Genomic DNA, 22,168 nt, shown 5'->3' with positions numbered 1-22,168 from the left:
GATCTTGCCTCAGATCAAGTCTGCACTTTGGCTTAGTGGTTAGTGTGACATCATTCCAGAGTTCGATCCTCTGAAAGGGGTGTCTTTTTTAGTTTGGGCTATTGGGTGGAGCTTGAGCGCCACCTCTAAGCCAAACCTATGTCATTGGAGTGCAAGTAGGAGGGAGGTGACATGTGAGGGGGCACACTCTGCCTGTGGGTGTTATTTGGTAATTTACCCACTCATGACTTCGCAGAGCCATGTTAATCTCTGTGGCCAGTCAGACTGGGATGTAGTGTTGTCCTGTGTTGTCCATGGAGGCTCAGATCTGCTTTAAAGTGACATTTCTGCTAATGCTGTGCTACAGAGGTCCAGATTCAATAGAAAGTGTTATTGAAAAGAGAAATGCAATGAACGGCTATTGGGGGTCATTCCGCTACAGTCTATTCTGACCAACCGGACCGTTATTTACGGCATCGTAAAGTACGATGCCGTAAATAGCGGTCCATGCGCGCGCGACACAACATGCCGGCATTACCGGCATGCCGTAAACCGGAGCTGATCACAAGCCCTGCAGACATGCAAACAACGGCCTACTAAAGGCCGAAAAGTAGCTTACCGGCATGGTCTAAATACCGGCATCTCCGAGAAGGTGTTAAGAACCCTGAGCAGTGTTACCAAGAGCCACAGGTGCACACAATCAGCACAGGTGGAGGCAATGGAGTCTGGTACAGCACAAAAGGAGCACACCCACACACCACACCCCCTCCCACACCAAGATGATACCAATAGTAGTGGCATTACTGGAGCTGGAGGCCCTGCTTGCAATACAGCAAGAACAACAACAACAACCACAGCCCCCACCACAGAGGAGACACAGGATGAGAAGGAGGGTGAGACAGGCCCAGCATGCCCCACCAGTGCAGCCCCCGTTACCATGCCGGCAGCCTCCAATCCCTCGCATCAGTGTCACCCCCTTCAACGTAACACCACAGCAGATGCACACCCTGTACCGGCTTGACCGTGACACCATCACCACCATAGTGGACCTGATCCATGACGACATAGTGAGCCTCATAGAAATACGCACCACCATCCCCCCTTCTACTGAAGGTAGTGTCTGTGCTCCACTTCCTTGCCACAGGCACCTACCAGCACAGAGTGGGGCACATGCATGGCATATCAAAACCCTTATTTTCCCAGATACTGAACCAAGTGCTGGATGCCCTACACAAGCACACAAGGGACTACACATCCCTACCACGGACTCTCCAGGAGATATTCGATACAAAAGTTGCCTTCCATGCACTGGAAGGCATGCCAAATTGTACAGGTGCCCTCGACTGCACCCACGTGGAGTTGGTGGTCCCGCATGCCATGGAGGTGGCATTTCGCGACCGCAAGCAATGCCACTCCATCAACGTGCAGATGGTATGCAACACCAGCAAAATCATCACACCTTGCTGTGCCCGATATCCAGGATCAACTCATGACTCTTTGGTCCTACGTAACTCCACGCTACCACGCTATATGGAACGACATGCAGGACGACGTGCCTGGCTGCCTGGTGAGTTGCCTGACTGGGCCCTGGCAGTGCCTCGGGGTTGTGAGGTGGGTGGCTGCATACCCCACCTGGGTGGGAAGAGGGGGGGATGCATACTCCACCTGGGTGGAAATGTTGAAACCAGTGCACGATGTGCAACTCACCGAACACTGTGCCCCAAAGCAAGTGAAACGGCTCATGACTACCAAATACCACAGTGAGGAAGTAAGGCCGACACCGAACACTACATGACTAACAGGTAACCTGGCCTCATTCAACAACAAATGCACCAGTCATCTGTGGCCCTCACACATCGTAAGGGCTTCCAGCACTATGCACTGCATATGTACTATGTCGCTGCCTCCAGCATATCACCACACAGGACAGTCATCCCTGGGAGTGCATTGATGTGAGCTCAACAGGGATACCACAGCGTGTCACTGGTACTGCACACCCATAGGAGTGCTGTAAGTCACCATGGTACGGATCAGTGCAGAATGACGAATATGCTACTGACTACAGCCAACACTCCCTACTACCAAAACTCACGGAACACAGCACTTCAATGATTTTACCCCAAGACTGCTGCATGCATATACGATGCATATTCTACAAGATGTGAGTGCACACCATAAACCATCTTGATGATGCTACCCCCTCCATCATTCCATTGCACAGGACACATAGCGGGGCCAGGAATGGGGTCAATGCATCCAGGGACATGTGCGTATGGGCAGAAATCACCTACTGCCATGCAAGACTAGTTCAGTTGTCCACCATGAATGTACATACCCTTAACTTCATTCCCCTCTCATGCAGGTGATGGTGGCTATCCCTTGATGCCGTGGCTCATGACCCCTGTCTGAAACCCACAGAACAGGCACGAGGGGGACTACAATCGTTCCCATACCCGTGTGGTGATTAAGCAGCACTTTGGCCTGTTGAAGGCACGATTTCGTTGCTTCAGCCGGTCAGGTGGGGCACCCATCTACAGCCATGAGAAGGTGTCCAAGATCCCCATGGCATGTGTAATGCTGCACAATATGTGCATCTGTCGGAACATGCCCCTGTCCCCTGACATGGGACTGCTACCACCAGATGATGATGAAGGGTAGGAGGAGGAAGAAGGGGCAGGACAGCATCATGGTGCCGATGCACAGGAGGGACATGCCGTGTGGCAAGCATTGATTGGACAATATTACTGACACACAAGTCAGCAGAGGGTGTCATGATATGAGGACATAGGACACTGGGTGTGGGGATACATTTACACTATGCCCTGTTAGATATCAAAAGACACATGTGCAATGATGAATGTCCACACTGGTTTACCTTTGCAACACAAACGGTGTATTGAAATTGAAAATGCCCAAGTGAATAACAAATCCTCCACCACCCCACCCCCTTCTTCCTCCCCCCAACTCTCCACACACCCTCCACCCCTGCCCCCCAACTCCCCCACACACCCTCGCACCCCTCCCCCTCCCAAATTCCCCCACACACCCTCACCCCCTCCCCCCAACTCCCCCACACACCCTCACCCACCTCCCCCTCCCCCCAAATCCCCCACACACCCTCACCCCCCTCCCCCTCCCCCCCAACTCCCCAAAACTAGTCCCATGGTGTCCACGTAGGCCACATGTGGCTGGTAGGCAAGTTACTCTGCGCTCCCGGGGCCAGGGGGAGGCATGTACCGGCGGCGCTGGAAACGGAGTGACCGACGCAGTGGGCTCGTCCGTGTCGAGTTACTGGTCGACGGGGTGTCCTCATGCTCGGCCTGTTGTGAAGGATGTGCAGCCTCCAGGGCATCGGCAATGCGGCCGAGGACCTCACATAGACGGTTGATGCTGTCCGTCACCACCTGCTGCATTGCCATTAATTCCTCCCACCACTCCTCCCTGCCCTGCCGATTGTCCTGCATCAGCTCGGTGATGAGGGCGGTGAGCTGTGCTGCGCGTCAGTCGATGGTGTGTTGTCCCTGCAGGGGATTGTGCTGCCATCACCTGCCAGGGCTTCACCTGGAGGACTGGGCACAGGATTGGGTTGTTCCTGTGATGGTCGACGGGCACATTGGCCAGGTGTGTCTGGCTCACCCGAGTCGCTGCATGAGACCTGTGGGTAGGAGTTGGCCTCTGGGGTGTGGACGGCTGAATATGTGTCCTCTGCCGCTCCACAGGTGGAAAAGGGGCTCTCTACAGATTCCAGGGGGGCCATGGCTGCCACCTCCCCAGCCACGCTTGACTCCTCAGACCTTGGCGTTGCCGATGTTCCTGGCGCCAATGCAGGGAGAGGTGGGGGTGGTGCACCCTCCATGGGCCTTGCAGGATCTGGTGTTGCGCTTCCAGGTGTGCTCTTCCTGGCTGGGATGCGGGCGACCCTGCCTTTGCCCCTGGAGGTGGTGGGACAGCTGGTCTCGTGGTCCTCGCTGTCATGCTCACTGCCTGTGGGGGTAGAAGAGAGGGACGGCATGAGTGATGATTTGAGAGCCAACTTTCATACATGGCTACATTCACATATTCAGTCATTTGGGGGTTATGGGCATTTGGGTGTGCAACGGCACTATATTCAATTTATGGGTGGGATGCAGGTGTCGGTGTCACTCATGTTGGCCGGGTAATGTGCTGTCTGACTAGCACACTGTCCACAAGATCTGCCCAGTGTGCCTCATGGGATAGGCCACTTCGTGCAGTATGTGTAATGTGCGTTAAGCCCTTGCACTTGGAACTTGCTTGGGTCGCAGTTGTTTCGGCATGAATTTAAGGGGGGGACACCATACCGTGACTCCTTGGCCAGGCCTTTCAAGTGTATGTCATGGCTTTGGCATTGGCAGTGTTGACTTTGGACACTCACCTCCGTCAGCGGACAACGGTGCACCACACTCCATGTTGCCGACCCCTTCAATTGATTCTTGGCCGATTAAGCCGGCACTCGTCTCCTCCCATGGCATCAGTTTGATGGGGGAACTTAGGCCCCCTCCAGTCTCCTGGGCCTGGCTGTGGTTTGCCATGAGGATGCTCCGCACCCTCAGCCACAGGTCGTCCCACCGCTTGTGGCAGTCCTTGGGAGTGCCGGGGGTGTTGCCGACTTCGCTCACCCTCTGGCCCACCAGTGCCCAGATGTTTTTCTACCTGAGCACCGGCCCTCTCCGCATGTCTCCGCTGAAGACGATGTCGGCATGCTCCTCGAGTGTGTCCACCATCATCTGCAATTCGTCGGGGCTGAAGCGCTCCTTGTGGAGCCGGTCTGCTCCCTTCTTGGGTGCTTTTGGCATTCCTGGTGCTTCTGTTAGGCTTTTCCAAGATTCACAATGGTCCCAGGGGTCCTGCCTGGTGAGGTTGGCAATGGATTGTGTTTTTAAAGATGGCCGCCGTGCTCCTTCCGTTCCTGTGCGATGACGATATTTCCGGTTCTGCTATTTAGCGGTGGCTGTAATTTACGGTAGCCGTAATTTACGGCCACCGCTATTTAAGGTCACCGCTATTGCCGCTTTACTCTATGGCGGTAGTGTTATGTACGGTGCGCTTCATGCCGGTAAGGGCTTTTTGGTACCCTTTTGCGGCATGGCACTAGGTACATTACCGGCATAGCGCAAAGCTTGTGCCCGCGAAGTCGTAATAGGCTGCTTTTAGCGGTCTATTACCAGCTCGGACACGGTATTTGCTCCATGCCGGTAATGACCAGTACTTACCTCCAAACTCGGAATGAGGCCCATTGAGTCTTATTATGATTTCAGAGGGCTGGCAACAAAAAAAAAATTGCAGTAATTCTGTTACTGGCACTTTCTGGGACAGTAATGGGATTGACACCATTTTTACTGCACGGCCGAATTCAGGGTTTCAAGTTACCTCCAAAAATCAGCAGAATTTCTGTGGTGTAATTACCGCTTGCAGTAATTCCACTGAAAAATTGGGTTTTACACAAACATACCATCACTCATAATCCTGTGTAAACCCACGGGACTGAGTGGCGGTCAAAGTAAATTATTTGGGTGGTAATTTGGTGGATTTACGTCAAATTACTTCCAAACTCATAACGAGGCCCAAGGGTTAGCAGTTTTCAGTAAACCACAACAAAGTTAAAACCTCTGACATCTTTCTTCTGACATTTCCTTACACTGATTAATATGATACGAATAAAAAGGGTGTCTGTTTTCCCTGTCAATTGAGGAACAAGCAGCCGGTCAAGTGGCACAGCGAGTAGAGCGCTCGCTTTGACATCAGTGCAGAGCCTGCTAACGCAGGTTTGTATCCTGGCAGCGACAAACTCAGCCTTTCATCCTTCCGAGGTCGATAAATGAGCACCACATAAGCAGCGCTCAGATACCTGAGGGTTTGTAGCGCTATATAAATGCCAAATTATTATCATTGGCAAAGGCCAGTTTGGGCTTTGCAGTAGAAATTGGATAGCCATTTGCCAAGCACGCATTTAAAGGTACCATTGAGATGGATTGATTTCCTAACCATATGATGCCAGCACCTGGAAAATGCCGATATTATACCTCAATCCAAAACTGTTGGCTTTGCCGTTGCTTGTTTTTAACCTGGGTTCAGGCAAGGAAGAGAAATAAATCAAGTGGCTGAAGCCACACTTGATTAAGACAGTTTTATTGCACCAGCAGTCATTTACAGCTGCAATTAAGCCACAAACTCTCAGCAGCCTGGTCAGAAAAACAATGTCAGGCTAAGGTTTTATGTTTCTGCTTGATAGAGCGATCTCCAGGAGATACCAGGGGGATGTTCTTTGGGCACGTAGTCTGTGGAGGCACACATCAAATAGTAAAAGCTGGCAGAGGCACAGCAACACAAAGTGAAAATCGACTTCCACAGGTATTCGCACCCTTAAAGAAGCAGCCTGGGTCCTTTTCCAAATGCCCAGACATATGAAACACTCCATTGGTGCAATCCTGTCCTCTAGCTCCCACTTCTCAGTGAGGAAAGCATGGGGCCATGGAAGCCTAAGGCCAATGTAAATTTGGAATGACAGAGTACAAATGAAAATGGCATTTCTCAGAAGGATGCAGAGGAAGACTGGCAAAACAAAAGAGGTGATGGCTGGAAGGTTTAGAATTAACCTTAACCTTTTGCCACTGCTTTAGGCAACCCTCCAGACCCTCGTTCTTCGCCTGCCAAACCATTACAAAAGGCAAAAGACCATATGCAAATCAGGCCTGATCTCACCCCAAAAGGGGCAGTCCAGCCCAAACTGCTTGGTCACATCCCTTCTGCATGAGACCACAAGCATCCCCAAACTTGTTTCGGCCTTGTTGGGCCTCATCAGTGGGGAGTAGCTTGGGTCTCTAGGCTCAGCAGGCACGGGACCCACGTCTGGGCATACCTGTCCCACTCGGGGTGACTATAGAAAAACAAAAGAGTTGATGACTGGAAGGTTTAGAATTAATCTTAAATTCTGGCATTGCTGTGGGCAACCCTCCAGACCATCGTTCTTCGCCTGCCAACCCGTTACAAAAGCGGAAACACCATATGCAAATCTGGCCCGAACTACTTGGTCACATCCTTTCTGCACGACACTACAAGCATCCCCCAATATGTCCTGTCCTTGTTGGGCCTCATCAGTGAGGAGTAGCTTGGGAAGAATGAATGAGCATTCCTATGAGTGAAATGCTCGACTTTCAGGGAGACAATAAATGGCCTCTTATCAGTATACCTCTGTTTCGACGCCTCACTGCATCTTTAAAGTCAAACTGCATAAAACAACAACCTCATGTGTTAAATCTGATCTAAAAATATAATAATCCAAGCAATTATGTTTATCAAATGACTTCATTGATGGACTTCTAATTAAAATGAAAGAAAGATTCATGAGGTTATCAGTATGTTAATGTTAAAATTGATGTAGCCATTACAAGTTTGCTGGTCCAGATACAAAGGTACCGGTAAGCTTGCTGGTACCGTTGTATCCGGACCGGCAAACTCTAAGTTGTGCTCGCGTGTGCTTTTCATTCCGCTAGGTCTGACCCCGGTAATTGCCCATTCGCGGGTGCCGGATATTTTCGCAAGTTTGGAGGTAGCCTGCCTGTATTACAGGCATGGCTATCTCCAAACTTGTAATCAGTCTCGTACAAGTCCCTTTGAGCCACACTATACTACAGAACTTGTGAAAAAGGTCAAGTTTAATGATCATTTGCAAACATAGGCTACAGTCAAAAATCCCAAATTCAGGGAAAAACAGTCATTGAAAAAGTAACAAAAGCTTGCTGTCGTCAACACGGTTGCAATAAACTGTCCCACAGCAGCAAATTCCAAGCAGTAGAGCTCTCCCAGGAAAATCCTGCAAATATTTGCCTTTCAAAAAAGCATTCTGACAGCAAGTGGGACCAGTTATCAGATGCCTCCCGGTGCAATGCATACTGCTGCAGATTGGTGAGATCTGTCATTGTCTCCGGTCATGTTTATCGTTTGTGAGCTTGCCTGCTGCATATTTATTGTGCTCATCCACACCGCAGGGTGATGTAGGCCTGCGCTACTGAAATGGACTAATGATGCGCACGCGCACTCTTTGGCCAGCGTTCTCCGGCCTGTCAGTCGCACTAGTAGGTCTTTTCCTCTAGCACCCGCAACAGAGATTGTCCTCGGTACACCCCATTTCGGCGCAGCCAGTTTGGCGCGGAACGATTCGGCGTGGCCAGTCTGGCGCAGGGATGGTTCGGCCCCAGTATGTTTCTGTGCGGGAGAAAGCACATCACCCGTTGTTTGCGCCAAGTCAACACTAGCCTTTCACAGTCTTACGAAATTGGCGTGCAAAACAATTAATGCTTAACTAGGTGCGCCGGGTAACTTGTGTAAAAATCGCTCTCCATCTCTTTCTAAAAGTAAAGTTGCAAACCTGCATTGAGCAGTACACACTGGTAGTGAATCCGCAGTGTACCCCATCGTACACCTGTTCATTGCCACCCTAAGGAAGCCCAATTTCGCTTCTTAAATCGTAGCGACACATTTTTAAACAAAATGTTTCCTGACAAAAATATTATACTGCAATTCACTTACTTTGGGGATTAAATTGCTTAATGTCCCGTCCTCCTTTCAAAGTCCAACGCGTGTTACTTGCCATGAATAAGTGGCCTAAGGCGAGACCTTGTTAACCGGGCAAGACAGTGTGTCTGCTCACATTTTCCATTTTCACCCCAAGGAGCAGTGTGCTCCGAACCGGCCGCGCTCAACCGGCTGCGCCAAGCCGAGGCGGCTGTGCCGAAATGTCCTGCTCCGGATTGTCCTCGTGCTAAACCTCCAACTTCACACACGAGCGCCCCCACAGGAAAATATGATGCGTTGGATCCTCGCGCTCAATGCCAAACCAGATACTCTCACCGCAGTGGCTGAAGATTCAAACACTGTCACATTAAAGTATGAAATTCTTTTAATGTAAACCGCTCAAAATGCATTAGTCTGTTATACAGTCTTTCTTACTAGCCCGATATAACTTTCTATGAAAACTGAAGTGCTTCTAACGTTACACCCAGTGCCTTAAGTGGCACTACAAAATGAGCCGGGGCTCATCAAGGGGGCGTGGCCTAACAGCGGGGGACAAGCTGGCCCATTAGGCCACGCCCCCCTGATGAGCCTCGGCTAAATGGGCTACTGGCAACCCTTCCAGGCAGCCTTTTGTAGAGATCAGCACCCTCTCCGCATGGGGGAGAGGGTGCTGATCTCTGCATTTATTTTCTATAGCCTCATGTTTTCTCCATAATGGTGGTGCCTGCCCACAGGTATCTCTTGCTTAAAGGGATGCCTCGCAGGTGTGGCGCCACCATTATGGCTGAAAGACATTTTTTTCTGAAGCCTGAAGCTCTCGCACACGAGCGAGAGCTTCAGGCTGTAGAAAAAAATACCTTTTGCGTAGTGGCTGGGGCTGCCAGGGGAGATTACTGGGCTCCGGCAGGTCCCACCTCAAAACGAAATTTCGTTTTGAGCGCCGGCCCACTTAAAGCCCTGGTTACACCTCACCTAAATTCTACTTAATATTTACAGTTCCACATTAGATTCGTGTCTTTAGCCCACCAATTTTTCTGGACCTTGTCCCACCAAGACTCTAATTCTGGAGACATTTGCTTATTATTTTCCTTTAGTTCAAGTGAGGCCCAGTTCAAGAGCCTTAGAAAACTACGACCTGCTTGTTCAAGATTCAGGGATGAAAGGCAGTAGACAATGCTGCGTAGAATTCTATACTGCCTTCCAATAAAGATTCTGACCAATCACTAACTGGCCCCTTCCCTACCATCTTGAGGTAAATGTCTGGTAAGGAAAGCATCCTTCTTAAATGGTGTTCCCCTCACAGGCCTCGCTTGGCCATCTTTCTTGCATGTTTTCTGCGGGCGTGGCTTAATTGAACATGCGTTAATGCACAACTTGGTTGAGCACAATAGCTCATAAGAACTTGAATTTACATCCACATGGATTAGGGGAAAAAGTCTTTGGGGCGGGCTGGCAAAAATGTTTGCATGGTCTTGCTGATCTTTCCGACAGCAGCATTAGTGGCAGGGCAATTTGATGTGTGATGCAACGCACCGCCTGCCTGGATAAAGAGGAATTTGCGTTGGGGAAACTTGATTTAAATCGTGCTCACACATGACTTGGTTGAACACAATAGCTGACACGCACATGGGCACTTGAATTGCTTGTCACATTTATTAGCGCACTTTCAGCGAGGGGGAACGTCATTAGGACGTGGTAGGAAAAAATTGTTTTCAGAGTCTTGCTGATCACTCAACCAGTGACTCATCACACCACCTGCCTGGACAGAGGAGTTATTGCGCCAGATTGGCTTGAATGAACACACGCTCTAAGACAATTTGGTGAATGCAATCTAACGTAAAGGTAATTCAGGAATAATGTGTGAAAATTAAACATTTACATATATTTGTATATGTATTATTGTAACATACATGAACTTGTCGCATCGACAAAAGTAAAATTAAAGAAAAGAAAATTACACGTAGTTTCTCCAAGGATAGTTACAACTTCTTTGGTTTTGCTACTTACATCATTTGGTTGTAAGTCAATAGCTCACTAGTATTCATAGCAATCTGTTACTTGATGATACCATAGATTAATCTCATCCTACACGTGTTTCACCATGTAAGACATGAAAGTCAACTATCCTATGGTGAGCTTCTTCAGGGCTATTTCCTTATTTACAGCATCAGTGTAATAATAAAAGAAAATATTGATTCTTATTTTGTATAGAAATAAATTTGCACAGACCAATCTGGGAGAAAACATAGGAAAAAAGAATACAAAAAGACATTAGTAAAATTATGTGTTTCTGAGTATGTCAAAAACATTAATAGTTATCCAAATAATACAAGTCTATTAAGCTGTGATTATTCTTGTCATAATTCCGAAAATAATTTTGAAGTATAAAGGTCCTACCTGTAGTACACGATAATTCTTATGTTTGTCTGTTGTATATTTCATATAGTCTCCAAATATCTCTCAAATCTTTGAGACCTGCAATTAATTAATGTTATAAGAATATGTGTATAATTGATCTGAACACTTTTGATTTATCTAGTACAATATTTGCTTGCTTGAATCTATAGTCATGCGTTTCTTTGGATTCCTGATACATTTCTTGTGCTCTGAGTAATATTACTCAGTGCTCAAGAAATTGATCAGGAATCCAACGAATAGTGTGACTACAGATTCAAGTGGGTAAAGCCAGAAGCCCATCGTCCCTGTGAGTCTGGCACATGTGGCAATAGATCCCATCCCCCTATGTTGTAACAGAGCAGGGTGCACATCTAAGGGTTGCAGGCAGGGGTCTGTTGATATGTCAATAGAGTAGCCGAAAGCCAGGTGATTTTCCTAATGAGCAGGCTTTGGATTTGCAGTTGTCAGGAATAGGTCAGGAGCAGCAGGGCCCTGGACAGTTGCCCCTGTTAGAGGTGCAGCATGTTTTTCGGCCTGGCACACTGACCCCTTTCGCTAAGAATGCAATTTTCACAACGGTGTTGGAAAGGAGTCTGGTGAGGGTGATGACGACCAAAACATTGGCTACAGCCCATCTTGTTGCAAGTGAAGACAGAAAGCTATAGCTGAGAACACCGACACTGGCCCCATCTCCAGCTCCAGAAGTCAGGCAGGGGTATTCATGGGGGAGTAGGCAAACTCTGAATTCGTGTCTGCCAGCACAACTTCCATATGCATTCGGAGTGCCAATATTCCATAAAGTACACCTTCTATCTACACTCTCTTTGTGACAACTAGTCAGAGACCCCAACATCTCATAATGGGAGCACCATCCAGGCCCTCACAACAAACAATGACACCTTTGGGCACCTATTCGTCTTGCGGGCCTCCTTGTTTACTCACCTCCCTCCTCTTCCCAACAACCACTGAAACCTACTGCTGCTAACGTGAGGCCGCAGTGCATATCTTCATTGTGGAATTATTTTGTTCAGGGCCGAGAGCTACATCTTGCCGCCTGCACACTGTGCCAAAGGACAGAGTCCCATGGAAAGACTCATCAGTGCTTGGCGATTTGAAACCACATCATGTACAGAAATGGGTCCAACATGCACAGCAACAGCTTCTCTGGAATCAGCAAACACTCAGCAGAGGTCAGGCACTGTCCCACACTGTTACACCGGAAGTGGGAGTTTATTACGCTTACAGCAGGGCACTCCCAGCAGCAAGTGAAACTTTAGCAGTGGGAAAATGGGTATTTGACAGCCGAGTCTCAGTGAGTCATTTGATGTCAGCCAGAAAGATCATTGTAAACAATGTCACTGTAAACATCATTGTAATGATCCATAAGTGCAATGGCTGAATGCCAAACTGGGGATAATGCTGGCTGCAGACCTTCTGTCATATGCCTTTGTTGAGCACAATGCTCTTCGGATGTTGATGGCAAGTGCTGAAGGCTGTTGGCAAAGAACCAGGTGGAATTATTTTGCCTGAGTTATATGATGCATTAGTTCTTGCAGTGAGAAAGACACTGGCCAGTTCAGCGGGTGGGAAAGTCAGTGCCACAAATTGTTCTGAAGGGCTGTTTTACCCATTGGAAGGCTGGCCGAGATTTTACTCCTCTTGATGGACACCTAGCACAGTGGACACTTCATGGTTTCATCATCTGCTGGTAAAACCCTGTTAGGCATCTTAAAATGGCCCTAGGTCCTAGAGGATGCAGGCAAATGTGGACATTCTCTCTTCCCTCCAGGGATCTCCAGAGAGATTCATTTACCTGTGTCAGGACATGCCTTCTTAATCTATGGCAGCTGCTACCCCTGAGGCCCTCTCAGAGGGTATCACCTCCAGAATACTGGAAACTCTAGTTGTGAGACACCCCAAAGGGAAAGGGGAAGTGGATAAAATAAAAAACACAGGTCGGCATTACTCTTGCTGTCTCCAAAAACCTGTAGTTGGTTAAAATAAGAACAAAGAACTCAAATTAATTGCAATTCCAAAACTAAACTTCCTATCTTCTAAACCTTCCCAAAACACTCTCACATTACCTGTATTCTTCTCTGCTGATTCTCAGAAGTCTTAGCGTTAAAACTGTCTTGTTCCTTTGTTACATTTTTAGTTATTGTTCTTAAATTTTAGTGAGATGTAAATAACTATGTACACATAACTTTTTAAACCTGCAATTCCCAAGTCCAGTTATCAAATTCTTACCTTGTCAAAATGTATAACGCTCTGTAGTTGCAGAGGCGTAGACCGGGTAGGGCCTGAGACCCAAAATGTGTAAATGCCCAGTCAGCAGTGCTGTGTGGACATTTACAGATGTTGATGTCACTACGATGGTCCAAACTACATCAGCTTCAGACCGCACTAGTTAGACAATCCTGGCTATGCCTCTGCATAGTTGGTGCTTTCTTGTTGAACTTCTTATCATTGGTGTGATTCCCTCTACTGGTGAAAAAAACGAATGACCACACTGGACACAAAATGGCTGTCCACGTCACGTCATGCTCTACACACGATCATGTGCATATTTGAAGCAACGTTGCTCACAAATAACAATGCTACTCAGCCTCAGTGAGCTTCGTACTGCGGAAGTCGCCAATTTTCAATACTCAGCTGCTGCTTAATTTTTCTCCCTCCTGTCTGCTGTCAGACTAAACTTCTGTTCAGCATGAATAGCCTCTGCTGCCTCGAAGTCGCGCTAATGAATTCAGACTCAACAAACCCTACCGCTGGTCGCTCCGGAACATGAGGTGTTTGCTGTACTACTCTGTATGGTATGCAAGGTTCTTTTTAAAATGGACTATTCATTTTAAATTAGTATTAACAAGCAACTTTTAAAGGTTTCAACTGGTACTTCAAAAGAAAAGGTCCTCTTGTGCCTCTCAGGATTAGTGTGTTCCTTCCTGCTAATGCCCGCTGCGCTCCCACCGTAATTTTCAGACTGTTGTCTTCAAAGTCAAAACGAATTCAAAGTCTCTGGAAAAGTTGTTTATTTCTCCAATTGCTGATTCGGGGACTACTTCAACTGAGCCCACACAAATAGTTAGTGCTCATCCAGAATCTTCTGATGAAAGGCAGTTAAAGAATATCCAGCTGAGCTGCATTCCAGACGAGCAGCCTGAATCACAATGCCTCCTGTCATCTCCATCGATCTTGGCTCGGTATTAGCAAAATTTCTGTTTTTATAGTTAAGGAAGAAAAAACGCACGCGCCCAAATCCAGCTGGTAAACCTGTGGTGATTTGCAGGTGGGTTCCCGGGAAATTCGCCAGGCTTACAGATCAGGTGTGAATTTACTACCCTATCTTTGGTAAACTCATAATAAATACAAACCTCTACTGTATCTCCACCATTCCTTTACACTTCCAGATTCGGTAAAGTCGTAATAGATTCAGATCTCGAAGAATACCACATATGTTAACAGTAATTACTAACTGCAGTATTTTACCAAGGGATACAAGAAAACGTCCAATGGCCCATTCCTGTTACAGCACTAAGTGATTTCAAGATTGGCATAAATCTTTTCTAGAATTTCAAGGCAATTCAAGCTTAATATATTTGATCCAATAGTGTTTACAATGGTGCTTTTTATTTCCACACTTCTAAGATAAGTGAATCTAGCTGTCAGGTGCCGGCTGATAGAGGCCTGCCAACACTTGGAGTGGGAAGAACAACATGACAGTGTGTAGAATTGCTCCTCTGGCCATTGAGGACAGGCACACACATGAGGTGCCCTGATGGTTGGTCTTGGAAACTGTCAGTACATGGTGCCAGCACTAAGATACATGCCCTTGTGCATCAAACCCAAACAATTGTAACTGTAATTGTTTATTAAGCGCTTATACACAAGTGAAGTGCTTCAAAGCGCTACAAGGCAGGAAAGGAACAAGGGAATACAGTCGTCATTCTTAGTCCTTGAAGATTACGAATGATCTTAACAAAAATATCTAGCCCACTAGGCCAGAGGCATTTCTACTAGTGCACGTGCTTTACAGAGAGAAATGAGAGGGGAGGTGGGAGGGGAGAGCATACAAACAATATCGTACTCTGCCTAATGACTTGTCAGATAGTGCAAGTACATGCCAAAGAGGGGTGGGGGGAGGGAACAGGACATACAGAACAATAAACTACCGTACTAGGCCTGCAACATTTTAGATTGATTGGTGGATGGTCATCACTAACGCGCCTATGCTGGAGTATTACAGGCACAACTAAGCTAGGGAGGGGAGACAGAAGGGGGCAGGACAGACAATCTTGCTAGTTCTAGTAGGTTCAAGGTTGTGCAAGTGCGCAGACAGGAGGTGTGAAGGGGGGGGCAGGTGCGCCCTGTCCAGCAAGGGCCTGGGTTAAGTGCAGAGTGGTTGCCCCTCTCTTGGAACGTATTCAGAGTGCAGTAGCGCCAAGCAGAGTGCAGAGTTCCTGAGGCAAGTGTAGGACTGGAGGGGCAGCCTGGGACCAGTGAGGCTCTGGTGGTGCACCAGGTGACCAATCAGAGAACTGAGCAGGTTGTACAAGAGGAAGAAGGAGCGAAACAGGGGAGAAGAGAAAGGAGATCAGCAGGGGAGAGGGAGAGAGAAAGGGGAAGAGAAGAGGATGGTATTGAGGAGTTTCCAGAACTTAAGGAGGTCAGGCTAAAGACGGAGAGAGGTGGGGAGGCTTTTCCAGAGGGAAGCACCTGCATAGGATAAGGATCTACCCACAAATCTCATGAAAAACTGCTCACACGCTCAGAGTTGGAGGAGGCTGAGCGGAGAGCTCTAGAAGGAGAGTATTTAGGAAGAGAGCATTGTAGATAGTACAAGCCTCGGCACTAGAATCCCTTGTGGACTATTCAGAGGGACTTGAACTTGATCCTTGCAGCCACGGGAAGCCAGTGGAGAGATTCCACAGCCAACGAGAGGCAGTCCCTGGGCTTGAGGCCAAGGATAACTCTTCTGGTTCTGTTCTGGATATGTTGAAGAGGTCGGAGAGTAGATTTAGGAAGGTTGAGAAAGAGACTGTTGCAGTAGTCCAGTCTGGAGGGAACCAGGGCTCTGAAGATAGGTGAGTCTCTGGGGGAAGGTGAGATAAGGTCGAATGCCTCTGAGGAGGTGCAGCTGAGAAGAGAAGGAGAGAGTAGAGTCAAAGATGACACCCAGATTCTTTGCCTCACTGGTGGGTGAGGGCGCAGGACCAAGAGAGGCCGGCCAGAGTGAAAGTGGGAAAGCGGGAGCAGGGGTCCCGATGAGGACGATCTCTGTCTTACCGGCATTAAGGCAGAGATCAATAGCAGCACACCAGGACTGAATTGCGGACAGACAGTCAGGAATGAGTGAGGAGGAGAAGGAGGCCGAGGGTAGCCTGAAAGAGAACTGTGTGTAATCCGCATAACGCTGAAAGGTGGAGGTGATGGCAGAGATCTTCTGGGCCAACGTGGCCATGTAGACATTGAAAAGCCAGGGGGATAGATTACATCATCCCTGAAGAACATTACAAGTACAGAGAATGATAGCAGAGAGAAAGGACCCAAGTTCCACCTGAGAAGGAGAGTCAGAGAGAAAGGAGGTGAGCCACGCCAGGGTCTGATCTGTGATGCACAGGGTATCACAGAGACAGGAGATCAGGATGTTGTGGTTTACTATATCGAAAGCAGAGGAGAGGTCAATAAGAATGAGGACAGAGGGAAGAGTTAGAGTGAAGGTTTGAGTGCAGGTCTTCACAGGTGTTCAGAAGAGAAGTTTCCTTGCCTCTGGATGCTCTGAAACCAGACTGATAGTCATGGAGGCAAACAACAGATTCATTGTGTAGTATCAGCTGAGAGATAGCCAACTTCTCCAGGAGTTTGCCCATGAAAGGAGTGATAGAGATCGAGTGATAGTTTGCCGGAATAGAAGTGTCAGCAGAGGGTTTTTTGAGCACAGGATGTACAAGAGAATGCTTGAGAGAAGTCGGGAAAACTCCAGTGGCGAAAGAGAGGTTGCAGAGGTCTGCCAAGGCTGGAGCTAGAGATTCAATGTTGCCCTTGATGGTTTTGGAGGGCCAAGGGTCCACCTATTTGAAAGAGGCTTTCATAGACCGGACTTGTCTAGAAACCTTCTCAGGTGTGACAGGGAGAGGAAGGAGAGAAGAGCGGGCGTGGTGGGGGCAGCCAACGGGGGCCCAAGAGATGATGGTGCATGAGTGGGTGCGGAGGAGAGAGAGGAGAGGATGTCCTGTGTTTTGGCAGTGAAGTGTGCAGCCAGCGCCCCGCAAAGGGCCTGGGTGGGTGCAATAGAGGATGGGACTGCAGTAGGGTTGGCCAGTTCCATGCAGACTTTGAATAGTTTGACCGTGTTGTTGGATGCTGCAGAGATGCAGGCTTGAATATGGACTCTTTTCTTGGGGCGGATGCAGAGTCTAAATTGCCTTTGCAGAAGGTGGCAGGCAAGCTTGTCAGAGGGTGCACCTGGAGCTTCCCATTTCCATTCCACTGCCCTGCCCTTGCTTTTAAGGTCAGCCAAATCAGAGTCATACTAAGTGTTGCACTTTTTGGCAGGCTTCCGTTGGGCCCTCATGACAGGCGGAAGGATGTCGTGAGCATTGGAGATGGAAAGTTGAAAGTTAGAGATGGCTGTGTCAGGGTGGGAGTCAGCCGCAAGAGTAGGAGGAGGAGCGTAGGTGGAGGCAAAGGAAGCCACTGACACTTTTTTCATGGGTCGGGTGACCATAAAGGTGGGAGGCAACGCAGGGTGTGCCAGTGCTAAAGGATAAATGAACTTCGGGTGAGAGGAGAGAAGAGAGTGGGGTAGTGAGAGGGATAGAGAGAGGGATGTCTGTGGAGGTGAGAGCATCCCAGCTGTGGCCAGCAGAGTGCATCAGACCAGAGGGCAAAATGGAGAGGGAGAGTCGCATAGGTTGCGGAAAGCTCCTGAAGAGTCAGGAGAGTCAAGATGGATGTTAAGATTCCCCAGCAGGAGGAGTTGAGAGGAGGAGGAAAGGAGAGAAGATGCCAGGTCAGCCCATTCCGAGATGAAGACCATGGACTGGCCAGGCAGCCGATAGAAGGTGGCCAGAGTAATAGAGTAGACAGGAGAGTGAGCCTGCAGACCAGGCATTTGAAGGAGGAATAGGCCTGAGTATGATATGATATGATATTTTATTTGTATTGCGCTCGTACACAGGTGTTTCAGAGCGTGTGTAGGAAAGGTAGAAACAGGGATCCACTCTGGAAAGATCAGGGCAACTCCACCTCCTGACCTGTTGAGCCTGGGCTTAGAGGGGATCTTGTAGCCTTCAGGGAGAGATGTGTCAAAACTTGTGACATAGCTGTCCTTAAACCAGGTCTCAGTGAGAGCAAGAACATCAAGGTCCAAGTGTTCAAGGAGGTGACAGATGTCGGAGGAGTGCTTGACTGTGGAGCGAGAGTTAAGCGTGGCAACGTGGAGCAGATTGCCATTTTTTAAGGACTTACAAGGAAGGTGCAGGGGACAGGGGTCCCCCCGTAAGCGACAAGGGTGCCTGGGAGATAGAGGCAAGAGAAGGCAGAGGGGCAAAGGGAGTGCAGGCGGACAGTGGTAGATGGCAAGGGAGCCAGTGAAGGAGGGGCCACAGGGGGCAAGGGAGCTCCAGAGGCGACCGCAGTGGGTGGCAAGGGCACCAGCGTGGGAGAGGCTGACAAGGTTGTGAGTGCAAAGAGTGTGGGCAAGGGAGCCACGATAGTGGAAGACGTCAAAGCAGCCATAGTAAGAGAGGCAGTGTGACTAGGCAAAGGCAAGGTAGCCAAGGAGTGCCTAGCATGCAGGGGAGCCAGGGAGGCTGGAGATGCAGTTGGCAAGGGAGCCAGTGAGGAGGAAGGTGGAAAGTTGATAAGGTGAGGGAGGAGCCTATCAAAAAGAAGGAGGTTGGGTTGAGGCCCTTGTACCAAGATGGTACCATTTTGATAGACATTTATGATGATCCTGGAAGTCGAGGGGAAGGCAAAAAGGACCTTGCAGCGGGTGCCACCCTTAATGTGTGAGGAAGAGTATGAAGAGAGCAGAGCGACCATATGTGGAGTCCATAAGTCGGGAGAAGGAACGACAAAGAGGATGTTGGTGAGAGTCTCTCTGGCGGACGCACTTACTTAGGTGTCAGCGATAGGGAGTCCATGGCTGGAGCAAAGTGTGTCCTTCTTAAGGTTAGGGAGCAGTGAGGGATAGGAGATAGAGAAGCAGTTTGAGAAGATAGGAGAGATGGAAAGTGCCATTGTGAAGGAGCACAGAGTGTGGAACACTTAACAAGGCTGAGCAGCTGAGGCACAGGGGGTGAGTAAACAGGACGGTGTAAGAGCACAAAGGAAGTACACAACAGGAATGGGACAAATCAGTGGGAGCTAAAAAAGTGGGGGAACAAGGGAACAAGAAACAGAAACAGTACAGAGGGCAAGGGAGTACGTTGGATTTCTAACTAGCAGAACATAACAATACAGGATGAAAGCACACCTAAATTTGATTTTCAAACTAACAGTCACCAACAATGCAGGATGAGAGCCACCTAAATTTGTTATTAGACTAACAGTCATAACAATACAGGATGAAAGCACACCTGAATTTGATTTTCAAACTAACAGTCACCAACAATGCAGGATGAGAGCCACCTAAATTTGTTATTAGACTAACAGTCATAACAATACAGGATGAACGCACACCTGAATTTGATTTTCAAACTAACAGTCACCAACAATGCAGGATGAGAGCCACCTAAATTTGTTATTAGACTAACAGTCATAACAATACAGGATGAACGCACACCTGAATTTGATTTTCAAACTAACAGTCACCAACAATGCAGGATGAGAGCCACCTAAATTTGTTATTAGACTTACAGTCATAACAATACAGGATGAAAGCACACCTGAATTTGATTTTAAAACTAACAGTCACCAACAATGCAGGATAAGAGCCACCTAAATTTGTTAATAGACTAACAGTCATAACAATACAGGATGAAAGCACACCTAAATTTGATTTTCAAACTAACAGTCACCAACAATGCAGGATGAGAGCCACCTAAATTTGTTATTAGACTAACAGTCATAACAATACAGGATGAAAGCACACCTGAATTTGATTTTCAAACTAACAGTCACCAACAATGCAGGATGAGAGCCACCTAAATTTGGTAATAGACTAACAGTCATAACAATACAGGATGAAAGCACACCTAAATTCGATTTTAAACTAATAGTCATAAATAATGCAGGATGAAAGCCACCTAAATTCGATTTTAAACTAATAGTCATAAATAATGCAGGATGAAAGCACACCTACAAATGGATATTGTGACACAGGACACAGGTATTGCAGCACAGCAGTACGGAAGTGGGGGAAGTGGGTATCAGGTAATAATATCACCATAGATATGGTCGCCGTAAATAATATCGCCGGGAAAATGTTGTGGCGATATTATTTGGGTGACCATATAAATGGCGACAGGGGCAAACAAATTGTTTGTTTTTTTTTTTTAAAAAAACAAAGTTTGGGGGTTGCGGGGTTGTCCCCCGCATGTTCAATGCAGTAATGTCGCCACAAAAAAACGACAATTTTTCGGCGATAGTTTTGCATGGCGAGATTTTTGTGGCAACATTAATACAAGGAACCGGGCAGTGGGGTGAGAACTCAGGAAAGTACAAGGGGACATATGCCAGCAGAGAAAGGGCAATGAGAATGCCTGGAAAGGCAGAGGATATGAGTCAAGGATAGATGAGACAGGCAACTGAGCAACAGTCAGAACTCATGTGATGGCAGGAGGGAGGCCACAGTCCAAGGGCGCACGGTTGAAGTACCTGGCATAACGCATGTCTTTGCCAGCACTAATAAAAAGGGGGGGTCGCATAGCCAGCAAGGCCTGGACAGGCACAGACAGGGCCTTAGATGTGGGAGTTTATGTGGGGGCCGGCTGAAGACTACCGGTGCCCTGATTGGGTACAATAAAGCTGCCCTGGCCAATCCGCATGCAGGCGGAAGCTCACAGTGCTTCAGATGATATTTGCAGATGAGGAAAGCAGGCGGTGGCCATGTTTAAAGGGCCTCGAGGTGCCTGTGAAAACATACAATTCACTACCCAATTACGATAATTTTAGTAAGGCGGGGAGCCAGAGGAACACACTGGGGTGTATCCAGGTAGCGAATTGTGAATGCCCAAAAGTGAAGCTTGCCCATGTAAAAAATAAAGATGTTTGAAATACAGGGTTTTACTTTTCTTTTTTCTTTCTTACTTTCCAAAATGATGTTACAATATTATGATGATTTAAACCATTTATGACAAATACCCCTGAACCCTGAAAATTGGGCTTTTATATTGCACTTCATGCTGGAGTCTAGCCTCTCAGCGCGGGACCAGTCATTGAACCCATGATGCTCAGTGTTGTCTTGCTTCTGGATTCAGCACTTTGCCCCCGACTTATCCTCCCGACCATGAAAGTAGAATAGGCCAATTCAGCTAACAAGCCACAAATCCCAAAGCACAACCCAGTAGCCATCCCTGGAAGCGCCCCTCCAGTTCAGAGGCACTGAGCAATGCATTCTGGTTATGCAAAATAGCCCAAAGCATGCCGTTTGTTCCGGACAATTGTCTTTGCTTAAGGAAGCACTATTTTAACTTATCAACCCATGACAATCACCTATTGTGATTGAAGCACTGGGATATGTTTAGTAAACACTATCAATATTATGGCGAGTTCAAATATGCACCGAAATGTCCTTCTACCTGAAATGTGAGACTAGAACAGGTCATTCCACCTAACAAGCCAAATATAAACATCCCAGTAACCATCCCTCGAAATTCAGCTCCAGGTCAGCCCACTGCGCAGTGCATTGTGGATATGCAAATTAGCTCGAAAACCTGAGCTAGTGTGTGCAACCAAGACACAAAGGCTGCTACAGAGATAGGTCTTTCTCAGGCTGATGTCTTGCTTTTTCAGAAATCAGCTAATTCAGATTGATTTAGTTTGGAGTACATCTGTTTACCTTTTGTGACATGTAAGAGAGTCCGTTTCATAAAACCAGCATAGCATTTCAAACATTCTAAGGAGCATGAAAGGCTCAGTCAATGCTGACATTTGAAAATGATGCTAAAAGGCATTACTAATGCATCCTCTTGTGGAGAAACAACTGTACTGCCAATAACTGTGCTGTGGTTCTGGGTGGAAGGGGTAACAATTCCTTGATGTTTTGTAGTTAAGCAGAACCTACCTTGGCTATGTTGATCACCATATGGAGCCATTT

The 22,168-nt window shown here is 47.8% G+C and overlaps 1 protein-coding gene across 3 annotated transcripts in view; it reads left to right on the top strand.

Moving 5' to 3' along the window:
- The window catches only part of SPTBN5 (spectrin beta, non-erythrocytic 5), a 1,050,196-nt gene that overhangs the window by 498,163 nt on the left and 529,865 nt on the right, over positions 1 to 22,168 (top strand). The window lies entirely within an intron of this gene.

The sequence above is a fragment of the Ambystoma mexicanum genome, chromosome 14 (assembly GCF_040938575.1).
Source record: "Ambystoma mexicanum isolate Mex_15411 chromosome 14, UKY_AmexF1_1, whole genome shotgun sequence".
Lineage (NCBI taxonomy): Eukaryota > Metazoa > Chordata > Amphibia > Caudata > Ambystomatidae > Ambystoma > Ambystoma mexicanum.
Note: the sequence above shows the minus strand (reverse complement) of the source record. Positions and strands in the feature narration are given on the sequence as shown.